This window comes from Homalodisca vitripennis, chromosome X (assembly GCF_021130785.1).
Source record: "Homalodisca vitripennis isolate AUS2020 chromosome X, UT_GWSS_2.1, whole genome shotgun sequence".
NCBI classification, from domain to species: Eukaryota; Metazoa; Arthropoda; class Insecta; order Hemiptera; family Cicadellidae; genus Homalodisca; species Homalodisca vitripennis.
Window position 1 is genome coordinate 12,350,740 of NC_060215.1, and position 11,900 is coordinate 12,362,639.

At 34.0% G+C, this 11,900-nt stretch overlaps 1 long non-coding RNA gene across 1 annotated transcript; it reads right to left on the reverse strand.

Moving 5' to 3' along the window:
• Nucleotides 1-728: 728 nt before the first annotated feature.
• Nucleotides 729-4,897, reverse strand: LOC124368692. The gene is made up of 2 exons (XR_006922986.1): nucleotides 3,499-4,897; nucleotides 729-2,902 (listed from the first exon to the last, which is right to left on the reverse strand). It is a non-coding gene; the product is annotated as an uncharacterized LOC124368692 (long non-coding RNA).
• Nucleotides 4,898-11,900: the final 7,003 nt, after the last annotated feature.

Genomic DNA, 11,900 nt, shown 5'->3' on the forward strand with positions numbered 1-11,900 from the left:
CATGATACTGGAAACTGCATATAATAAAGTGATTTTAGATTTGGTTGTAGCGTCATGTTGACATGTACGTTACGTGCCATAATTTGGAGAAATAAATAAAAGATTGGTTGTAATAGGGTTTTTTTAATGCAAGTAATTAGTGATTATATATTAACCAATTTATTGAATGTATGAGCTTTTTCACTGGTGTGCCACATGGTCTATGGCAATTAAAAATAAACAATGTTTTCATTACAATAAACCAGCTGACATGTGTCTTATAAATCAGCTGTAATTATATACATCTAGAAAAAATTATTGAGAAAATCACATCTCATACATTTACATTAGAATTATTTCCGGAACATCAATCGGTATTAGGTCAGCTGTATTGAAAATGGAAACTACATTGGTACCAACTCACGAGACCAATGACAGGTTTCAACACGAGACTGCCGATGATACAACCAAATTTTACACATCTCTATAGACGTACACATTTGTGTCACTGGCCACCAACCAGAACACATCTGTGTCAATGGTTTGAGGTGAAAACAATGTGGCACAAATATTTGCCACCTGCACTAATTTGAAGGGAAATATTTTGTGATATGGGAGCGAATGAGGTAAACAATGGTATGACTGGATCTTCCGAAGGGAATTTGTTTACTTGACAACTGAAGCATACATTGTGTTTGGTCACTAGTGGTACACAAGATCACATCACAGGACAATAATTGCACTCATGGTAAAGTAAAACAAACATTTCTGTGAAACTTTATTATCTAATTAAAACCCAAACAAGTGATCCATATACAACTAAAAAGAAAACTGTAGATCCCAGTAAGACTCTACACTACACACAATGTGATAACAAAGATTCAAAAATAATAACATTTACATTTAGGAAAAACATATGATCGTGAAACAAATATGATAAAACCTTATGTTTACCACAAAAGTATACTTCTAGAGAATGTATACTTCGTACATGGAAAAGACATGGTAAAGGGCAGCTTGATTAATACTCTTGTTTCCAGCCAAAAGTTCTTCTCTATGTATGAAATACATACTCTCTATGGTACAGCATTACGGTTTTACAAAATATACTCTGTCTAAAAACACAAATTGAAAGACCTTTTTTTAAAATAATTTTCTTATTTTTTCTCAAGAATATAATGAAATATGTGAAAGTAAACCTCTACTACAACTAACAGGGATGAGAATTTAAAGTAAAATGTGAGAAGAGAATGACCTCAATCAACAGGACACATGATTATAACTTGCATGTTTATCTGGGCAGAACTTTCTCCCTGAACAGGAGTCCTCAGGGGTACCAGGCAAGGAAAAATTATTTACTTAGAACAAGAAAAACAACACAATAATAATTATTTATATTATATTATATAAAAACTGTATAATTTAATATAATGTGTGATCATTATTTAATTTTAGCTTGCCTGGTGGCAATAAAAACATTTTATGTTTAATATTATAATGTCATGTCACAACTAGTGTGTCGTGTACAGAGATGTCTTCATATGAGAGTTACCAAATGTTCTATACAAAACATTTTTTATACTTTGCTAGTGTATTAAGCAGAAACTGTGTTTGAGCATTGGTGAGGTATGTGGAAGTGGAATATTTAACTGTGATGAGCAGGTTCGTAAGATCCGTAAAATTCGATATGCTTGATAGCAGCCAGTTTCTTACTATTGGAGAAACTGCTAGTGGAGAGTAAATAAAACACGACTAAATATATCACAGATAATTTGTGTTTTGGCAAGTTCCTGAAAGTCGGGTCCCATACTTTCAGGAAGTTGACAGAGAAAAATCAGTGAAAATGGCAAATTCTCATCAATTGTAACAGGAGGAAAATTATTTTTTAAACACCCTGTGAAATTTTGTTAACTGTGTAGCCAATATATGAAGAATGTAATTGAGCTAGACATGACAATAACTCGGAGGAAAATTAACTTGCCTTGAACACAACTGTACTGGTGGGTTGACCAGTACACTTATACAGTACACGTGTACACATCAGCACAGCTGCTCACTTCACTGTGGGAACAAGTGGAATTTATCTGCATGAATCATCTCAAGACAACAAATTTTTTAGAAGAAGGCCAGAGAGCCCTATGTTTACTGAGCACAGCCTGTTACGTTATACTCGTATATTCAAGTACTTGTGCTTGCACAAGTTAAACACAAGATAACATTTACCAATATTTTTACAATAAATTAACACTCTAAAGCCATCAGACTTTGCTGCTGACTACACTTAAAATTTCAGTTCTTGTTCTGTATAAAAAACTCAACACATTAAAAAACCTGGTACTTCCGCACACCCATTTAATGTTTCATTACCCAAATTATTAAAGGGAATACACTAGCTTACACCGGGCACAAACACTCTTACTACAAAATATTACATTTATGAAAATGTATGGTGTCTTTTGCATGAAGGAGTTCTACGCTTAACCCTAATTTATACCTGAGGAAAGAATTGGCAGTTTTCAAAGCACTGTATAGAAGTACGTGATTTGTAAATATTAAAAAAAGTAGTCAACAACGATTTTAGCAACCTTAAGGCCGATTGTTAAACGAAAATGTAATAAGAGGTGGGAAGTACGTTAAACTCACTCTAATTCACAGACGGCCCAACAATATCTCTCGAGTTTTATCTCTAGGTGCCAAGTTTTTCCTTTACAAATGTCACCAGTGACACTAAAATCCCTTAACTTTTGTGTGAAAGTGAGTACTAGTTTGAACTTCACAAATAACGTCACGTGTGGTGCACAAACGTCCTCACAGTATTGCTTGACGATGTCCAAGTTTCGAAATTGTCACAAATGGCACAAAAACATCTGCACAGTTTTGTGTTGAGGTGGAAGCTGATTTGTAGTTCACAAATGCTTCGTTACTGTAACAAATATAAGGTTAATCAGTGACAATATATTAAGAAATAAGTTAAAGTAGAATACTACAAGGACATAAATGGATTCTAATAAATAGTATTGCATTCCAGTACAAATGTCGCCATGTTGTTATTTGATTCCTTTAGGCCAGATTAATAAATACAATCCTTAAAATTGTATGCTATGATATTACTGAAAAAACTTCAAAAATAGAGCCATGTGGCTTGTAACAATTTCAGAAAAAATATTATTTCTATCACTCAATTCAAGCATCTTTATTCGTTTGGTAACAGTTACATTGAATTGTGTCAAAATACATATAGGCTATGAATTTCTTATTCAAGACTGTTCTACATCTATTGTTTAAACCCCTCAAAAGAGTACAATACCTTATGAACAAGATATTCCTTGAGTTTTCTCTTAAAAGTACTTATGTTTTGGTCTGCTTTAGTATTATAAGAAAAGGAGATTATTAATTTATATTCAGAGTGTTTTGGTTAGTAAATTTAGGATTAGATTCAGAATATTTTGATTAACAAATTTTTATATATCTGTATGAGTTATTATAAAACATTCACTAGAAAATTAAGAGTGAAAATACCTTCAAATCAAATACGTGAAAGCTGTTGGAGTAAATTTGACGGAAGCATTGCCTCTATTTTCTCAAGGATGTAGTGGAATGGCAGTGACAGCCACGTTAGAACCTGAAAAAATATTTAGTTTGGTTTTAAAATATCACCAGAGTTGGTAGCTTCTTTTAATGTTAATAATAATTTTTATTATGAATGAGGAACAAAGTTTTATCATCTGCATATAAATATATTTAGTTTTTATTAATACTGGTATATCATTAATGAAGATAAAAAAAGCAAAGGCCCCAGACTGATCCCCGTAGGACCAATACTTCCAACCAAAATTGTGGTCTTGATTTTCAATCTCAAATTCAATTCCAATTCCTGTATTATTTTGTAACCCAGGATTTCCTGTATTACAGCCCAATTAAAAACACTGTATCACTATTTTTATTAAGAATGGGCTGATACAACAAAAATATTAAGTCTAATGGTTAAGATATTCACTACCACTCTACAAGAAATAAATGTAAACTTGATATTGCTTTGCAGAGGTTTGTAAAAACTGGCTCTTCATACAAAATAAATTAATTATCTGGTTACAAAAAAACCCATTTCATAGTATTCAGGAGTTTTTAAATTCTAATGTCAATATGACTTTTAAAATAAGTAACGTCTGTATTTCTGGTTTTCTGTGGTACAAGCATCATACTCGATATAGAATACAATGTTTGTTTTCTTTCTGTGGTATAAGCGTCATACTTTATAGACCAATTATAGGCAGATTTCTTCCATCCCCATTTTCTCAAAAGTCTTAGAGACTGTAATTTACAATCAGATGTCTTGTTATTTAGATAATTTAAATATAATTTGTAGCCAGCAATTTAAGTTTAGGATATGTTGATCCACAGCAGATGCCATGGAATCCTTGGTTAGTAAGGTCATTCAGGCTTTGAAATCTAAGAACTTTGCACAGGCAACATTTTGTGACCTGAGTAAAACGTTTGATATCGTTGTTGATTACACAACATTACTTCATAAGTTTGTGGCGGTCAGCCTGAAATTTAAAAATGGCCATCACGGCAAACTTGTACTTGTGACAAATATAGTATGGTAGGCTGGCAGTCCGGTTACGCAAAACAGCTGATAAGCTTTCCTCTCCCCGCGCTGCTCCTGCAGAGTGGAGACGTGAAGCAGTCAAGAAAAGACCTGTGCCAATAGATGAACCCGGCGGTATTCTACCTCTAAGTATTTTAGATACATATATATATTTATAAGTCTATATTTTCTTATATTTTATCATGACTGGTAACAATCACCATGAACTAAATTATTTTTATTTAGGGAACTTGGGGTCTGGGGGATGGGCAGGTGGTGGTATAGAGTGCTTGTTTTGAATCGGTGATGGGATATATATATATATATATATATATATATATATATATATATATATATATATATATATATATATATATATACAGGGTGACCATTAAGTCTTAGGACGACCTTATAACTTTTAAACGACAAGAGATATCATAACCAAATTTTGTATACCGTTACTGGAAATTGTAAGCTACTTTTCTGTATACATGGTGGTCGTATTTCACCTTTGGGGGACGGCCCGTCGGGGGTTATAAGAAAATCTTTAATGACAGCCTATGTTGAGTTATACATCATTTTAAAGGTCTAGTTAAACTGAAAACAATGCCGCAAACCGGACTTCAAAAGGTTGATCCAGTCGGAAGAAATCGCTGTTCAAAGTTTAAAAAATGTTTAATACCATTATTACATAAGAAATAATTAATGCTGTAGCTGTTAGAAGTTAAGGGGAATACTTAGTGAAGTCATTTAAAAGTAGATGTTCAAAATGTTTCCTTTTGGCCGTCTGACAATGTGCTAACCGGTTATAAAAGCCGGCTACTGCATTTTGTATGTATTCTCGTGGAATAGGTTGAGCTTCATGTGATATCCTATGTCTGAGTTCGTTCAGATCTGTAGGCTGAGTTCGATACACTTTGTCCTTAATGTAGCCCCATAGGAAGTAGTCAAGCGGAGTTAGGTCAGGGGAACAAGCCGGCCACTCAATCGCACCACGTCTTCCAATCCACCGGTATGGGAATCTAAGTATTGCCTTACCTGAACACCATAGTGTGGCGGTGCTCCGTCTTGTTGGAAAAATCATGTTTGGAAGTCAGCGCCCAGAGTAGCTTGTAAAGCAGGAACAATCTCATTTTGGAGCGTATCATGATACTTGTTGGCATTTAAATTTCCATCGATGAAAAATGGTCCAGTAATTGAATTACGTACGATACCTGCCCATATGTTTTATTTTTGGGGATTTTGTGTGTGACACTCACTCATCCAGTGTGGGTCATAACATTATCCCAATGCCGGCAGTTATGCCTGTTAACATGGCCATGCAACATAAAAATCGACTCAATACAATACCGTCTAAATGTATTGGGTTTTGGTCAATTTTATTCATCATAATTTCACTAAGCGATCAAAAACACCTTCGCTTAGTTAGATTTTCAATGAAAGACTGTCTAATGAGCCGTCTTCGTCTGTCACAGTACTTCGTCGTCCAAATCTGGCTCGATCCTTAACACTACCAGTGTCTACAAAGCGAGGAACTGTGTACTGTGGTGTGGATTTAGAAATAGGAGCTCTATCAGGAAAAGTAGCATTGAATAAACGTGTTACTTCTGTAAACGGTCTTACATTATAACCCCAGTCGCGTATCATTAAAAGTGTAATTCTTTCACGCTCACTAAGCAACATCTCTTAAAACTTATAACTTGCAGTAACATGATATGGCTGCAAAAAGTACTGTAGCTTAAGTGAAACTTAATAAGAGAACTGATAGACAGATAACAGCCATTATGGGGAAGTCCAGCGGATGGGAAACCTTGACCTATAGGCACTGCTTTCACTTTTCATTGTACTTCTTAATGCAGCAGGTTTTTCTGATTAAACGTAGCACATTGTCAGACGACTGAAAGGAAACATTTTGAACATCTACTTTTAAATGAGTTCACTAAGTATTCCCCTTAACTTCTAACAGCTACAGAATTAGTTATTTCTTATGTAATAATGGTATTAAACATTTTTTAAGCTTTGAACAGCGATTTCTTCCGACTGGATCGACCTTTTGAAGTCCGGTTTGCGGCATTGTTTTCAGTTCAACTAGGCCTTTAAAATGATGTACAACTCAACATAGGCTGTCATTAAAGATTTTCTTATAACCCCCGACGGGCCGTCCCCCAAAGGTGAAATACGACCACCATGTACACAGAAAAGTAGCTTACAATTTCCAGTAATGGTATACAAAATTTGGTTATGATATCTCTTGTCGTTTAAAAGTTATAAGGTCGTCCTAAGACTTAATGGTCACCCTGTATATATATATACCATCTATTATTATAAATTGGCATATTTAACTGGCATTCTTTTTATTTAAATTCTTTTTAAATTCAAAATTTAATTTAAGCAATCAAGGCCTGCTGGACCACAAAATGCCTGATCCCGAGACCTCTGGGGATTCCGTGCGTGGTCTAGTGGTTACGGACGGCATCGAAACTGAGCACTAAAGATTAGAATATATTTAATATTTAAGGATACTCGCTAGCTACACCTAATAATGTCACAAGTTGGCTTATTATGGCTTTAGTGAAGTAAACATGAATTTAGTTCAATCATTTCTTGAAAATCATCAACAAGTTGCGTGTGTAGGTAGAGAAAAAAAAAACATGGGGTACCGCAGGATTCTGCATTGGGGCCGTTGTTATTTACTTCGATAGTTAATGATCTACCGTTAGTTTTAAGCAGACACACAATACTTTATGTCAATGGCACAGCTTTTGTTCAATGATAGTTTTGATTTTCAAACTCTTCAAACATTTGACACTCGTAACTCTGTCGAAAGTATCAAATTGGTTTAGGGCAAATGGGTTCTTAATGAATGTTAGTAAAACCCAAGAGATATATTGTAGCTTCATAGATTTCCAAGTTAGTGTAAATGCATCAAGTTTTAGAGTGTCTACATTGATCAAAAACTCTTTGGGACGCTCATGTAACACTCATTTCAACTTAACTGTGTTGATTTATATTTTTACTCAGAACTTTAAAAAACTGTGTATCAAATAACTACGTAAGATTTGCTTATTTTGTTTTCCTTAAAAGCATAATCACTTTGATATCTTATTCTGGAGTAACAGTAATAAAATTAATAGGATATGTCTACTTAAAAAAATTACCATGTTTAACTGTCATAAATCTTTATGTTTTTTATGTACTACTATTTACAAAGTGTAATTTATCCACCCATCAATTATAACAGGACATCCACAACTATAATACAAGGAATAATAAATGTATTGATACACCTTTTTGTAGACTGTCAAAATCTCAAAAAGGTTATAAGGTAAGATGGTGGATTTGACTTAGAGTGTTCCTTGAATAAAAAGCTCAATGACAATAATATTTGTATTTATTTATATACAGCCGACTCTCGATAATTCAAACATTCGATAATTCAAAACTCTTGGTAATTCGAACGAAAAGGCCGGTCCCTTGAAAAACTCTCGCTATTTCGAAATTTTTCAATGCATTTTGATACACTCGGTATTTCGAACTTACCGCAGAGGACAGACTAATTTTGAACACGCAGTAATTCGAAGTCTTGTCAGCGGAACTCTCTATAATTTGAAATGACGTAAACGAATTGAGGTTAGGCCGATACAGAACACGCAGTAATTCGAAGTTCACTCGACAGAACTCTTTGTAATTCGAATTGAGAGTCGGCCGGTGGGAAACACGCATTTCAACTTATTCCTGTCATAACAAGAAACTTTGCATCCTGTGTCCCAGAGCATACTCTTTGCAGTGTTGGTTATGTTTGCGCCGTGTTGTGTGGAAGTCGTGTTTGTTGTGTGTAAGAAGTGTTTGTCGTGATGGCTACTAAGCAAAAATATAAATGTCTTTCTCTTTCGGAAAAGAAAGAAGTGATCGCGGCGGTAGAAAGTGGTTAAGCGAAGTTGCAAAAACATTTCAAATCCCTGCGAGTACCTTGTCTACCATTCTAAAAAATAAACAAAAAATAGTTGAAGTGAGTTCCGTAGCAGGAAGAAAAAGAACGACAAAAGGTGAATATCCTAGATTAGAAGAGTGTTTAGTCACATGGCTTAGACAGTGTAGAGATAAAAATGTTCCTGTTGGAGGTTCGCTTTTAAAAGAAAAGGCAAAGGCATATGCTAAAGAGCTTGGCATCCCCAGCTTTGCAGCAAGCGAAGGCTGGTTGACTAACTTCAAAAACGTAATGGTATATTTTTTAAAAAGGTTTGTGGGGAAAGCGCTAGCGTTACCGACAGTGTGTGTTCCGATTGGCATGCAGAGTTGTCCAGCTTAACAGAAAGTTATGAACCACACAACATTTTTAACACCGACGAGACCGGCTTATTCTTTAAATGCATGCCGGACAAGACATTTACATTTAAAGACGAGAAATGCCACGGAGGGAAACATAGTAAGGAAAGGTTAACTCTTCTGTTGACTGTTAACATGGATGGTTCAGAAAAATTGAAGCCCCTCCTCATCGGGAAAGCAGCAAAACCTAAGTGTTTTAAAGGTATCCAGTCATTTCCCGTAACCTACCGCTCGAACAAAAAGGCGTGGATGACAACGGAGTTGAATGATTTGAATGAATTGATTTTTTTATTTCCCAAAAATATGTACAATATTATAATACAATCTGTACAGTTAATTTCTAGATTGTTACAATACCGAACAATTTTAAAAATGTGAAGAAAGAATAAGAAATAATCATCATAGAATAAACAACATAAAATAAACATCATAAAAATAGCATCATGTATAAAAACATTGTCCTCGGGAAATGAGCCTGCATGGGCTAAGATGCCTGTGCGCAGTCTCGAGTTGTTCACGCCTGAAGAAATAACGGACTGGATTAATAAAAAAAAATGAATATAAATATAGTACAAAATAATACACCATTACACACCACACACATACATACACACACACATACATATATACATATGCATGCACATACACACGCGAATATGCAATGAATATATTAAAAGGAAAAAAACCGCGTAATTTTGCTTTGTACCTGTTTTAAAGCATTAAATATTATTAATTTTAAAACATATACATATTAGCAACAATGGTAATTAAGCAGGGTCCCCGCAGATTATAATAGGTTATTGACAATGAATGATGATGGGATAGGAGTGGTGGCTGTTTACATGTTAAACTGTCCGTCTGTAGTTCGTAGACAGCACTGCCTCGGCCTCCTCAATAGACAATGATAATACTGTGACATTTTCAGTGTATTATATGCTACACATGGTATGAGTTTTCTCGTTATAATGTTCACAATCTATAAATATATATATATATATATACTAATCGCTCTAAGATAACATTACAAATAACCAAATTCTGGGTTTGATTGGGAAAATGCACTAGGTAACTAATAGGGTGGAAATGTGTCCGGTCCTAGTCCCCTGCACTTGTGTGTGTGGGTGTGACCTGGGCCCAACCGAAGTCCCTATTTGTTAATACTAAGGTAATACAAATATAGTTTTATTCTGACACATATTCATATTTTTAAACAATACCACTATGGAAAACTCCACTTTCCCAAACTTTGTTTCAATGGAAGGAAGAACTTCTCTTATTTTGATACCGATTATGTTTGTAACTTACCGTTACATGTTAAAACTATTTGTATTGCACTATATTCGGTTTCACATTCACCGTGCAGTAAGGAACGATCATAAGCCATGTCATCCAAACGGCCATTCCTGTGGTACTAGCCTTCCTGAAGACATCGCCCCAACAGTTTAAAATAGTTTTCAGTAAAATGAAATTACTGTGATAAATTAAAAATATTAGCATAGTTAATACTAAAAAAGCATTAACCTTAAACTAAAAATTTATTTATTTATGTAAATTTATAATAGCAGTTTATGGGTTACCAGTACATTATGTACATGTCAAATAAATTTTGCAGTTACGTAAAAGTAATAACTTTAAAGTACTAAAGTAGTTATTAGTACAAAAATAATATTAAATTACAAAAGTAATTATTTGTATTAAAAATCACACTCAATTCTACTGTTAATTTTTAAAAATTATTTTATGGTATTGATGTTATATTTATATTACATGCTACTATGTTGATTACCTTGCTTGGTTTACTCTAAGACAGCGACACTGAGAAGAAAAAGTATAAAAATATTTTACACTATGTAATTAGGCCATAATCACAATAAACTTAACAAATATTACACTGAGCACTGTAGGCAAGCTTAGGCCTATAAAAAGCATGTCCACAAAGGCCCCTCCTCTGTCACTCCCACCAAGCTGATGAATACTTTGACTTTTGACTCTGTTTACAAGCCCGTCTTATCCACAGCCATCTGTTATTGTTGTGTTAGGATAAGGAATTCTAATAACATATACACATATATAAGCCTTGCCTTCTCAGATAAGATAACAGATTCCTTCCTGTTCTTCCTTTACTGTGATCAGAACCATGACATTATGTAATGTAAGTTTAAAAACACTTAGAGTGAATCAGTGGATAAACTGTATAATATCAATTAAAATACATCATATTATCTATTTTTTTACGTTCAAAAGCTAAACGTTTTTACTGTCACTGCCATAAAAATTGTCTTTTAAACACTATCATAACAAAATCATTTAAACATCAATTTGGTGGGAATTACTTTGCATGTTGTTGCATAGTAAATTAGAGTTTTCTTCCACACCTATATTTGTATAAACTTTTTATAATGATACAAACTCAACAGATAACAACGGTCACAGTGACGAGGACAGTTGGCGCATGACACCAGGCATGATGTTTCCAGTAAAGGTAGTAGTAACATGAGTACGTCCCATTAGACCTTTAATGTACAGTGAACGTGGAACTGACTATAGTTCTGACTTAAAATTGAAAGAGCTGTTGGTTTAGTCTCTTTTACAATTTTGCTGTACTTCTCTAATTTATTCTATTTTAATTTATAATTTAACTATTCTATAATAATAAATTATAAATTTTATGACACGAGTTGATTTGTAAAATCAGGCTTAAATTTTAAATAAAGGCACGCTTAATGATTTCAGTTTTTATTGAGGCCACGGCTAACTATTTATCTGATACAACACACATAGAATTGTGTACAAATTTTGCTACTGCAAGGAATGTGTTAGTTAAAAAGCAACAGAATGAACCTGGCTACAGAACACTTGAGGTTGGTGATCAGAGCTAAACTAAATTACACACTTTACTATATATACATATTCATTTCCTTTGCATATTAATTCTGTTAGATAATGGAAATCTCCATTAATTTACAACTAGCATAAAACTGGGTATTTTTGGGGCCAAGGACTCATT